The sequence below is a fragment of the Morone saxatilis genome, unplaced genomic scaffold (assembly GCF_004916995.1).
Source record: "Morone saxatilis isolate NCDOM2014 unplaced genomic scaffold, NCSU_SB_2.0 Contig14, whole genome shotgun sequence".
Lineage (NCBI taxonomy): Eukaryota > Metazoa > Chordata > Actinopteri > Moronidae > Morone > Morone saxatilis.
This window is the reverse complement of record NW_023339696.1, coordinates 17,321,926-17,322,334: the sequence shown is the minus strand read 5'-3', so window position 1 is coordinate 17,322,334 and position 409 is coordinate 17,321,926. Positions and strand designations below refer to the sequence as shown.

General features: G+C 44.5%; 1 protein-coding gene across 1 annotated transcript in view; it reads right to left on the bottom strand.

Moving 5' to 3' along the window:
* aclya (ATP citrate lyase a) overlaps positions 1-137 on the bottom strand; it is a 22,406-nt gene extending 22,269 nt beyond the window's left edge. Inside the window, exon 1 of the mRNA XM_035655790.1 lies at positions 45-137. The gene's annotated coding sequence lies outside the window, so the exon portion shown is untranslated. The remainder of the gene's footprint in view (positions 1-44) is intronic.
* Positions 138-409: the final 272 nt, after the last annotated feature.

Here is a 409-nt window from a genome sequence, read left to right as displayed (position 1 = left end):
AAAATAAAAGTTAACACATATTTTAAAAACAATAAGTAATGTACCTTGTTTCGGTTTTTTTCCTTGCTTTAGCGGCTCTGGAAGTGTGTTGCGGTTGGATGTGTGCTTGTTCTCGGCCCTGCTGCTCCACTGCTGCCGTCTATGGGAACCAGAGGTGCCGGAGAGCGGCGCTTCCTGTGAGTTTTGTCTCCATTGCCCATCTGCCGATAGGCTTGGCTCATGTTTCCTGGGCTCCGATTGGCTCATTCCACACCATGCTCTTTTGCTGCCTTCACAGACAGTAGGAATAATTGGCATCACGCGATGGGAGGCACACAGACTGAGGGGCAAATCTGTATATTTTTTTGTATATAGAGATCAGATTTAAATATCTGTATACTTAGAAGACATATCAATATGTGCATTTGCA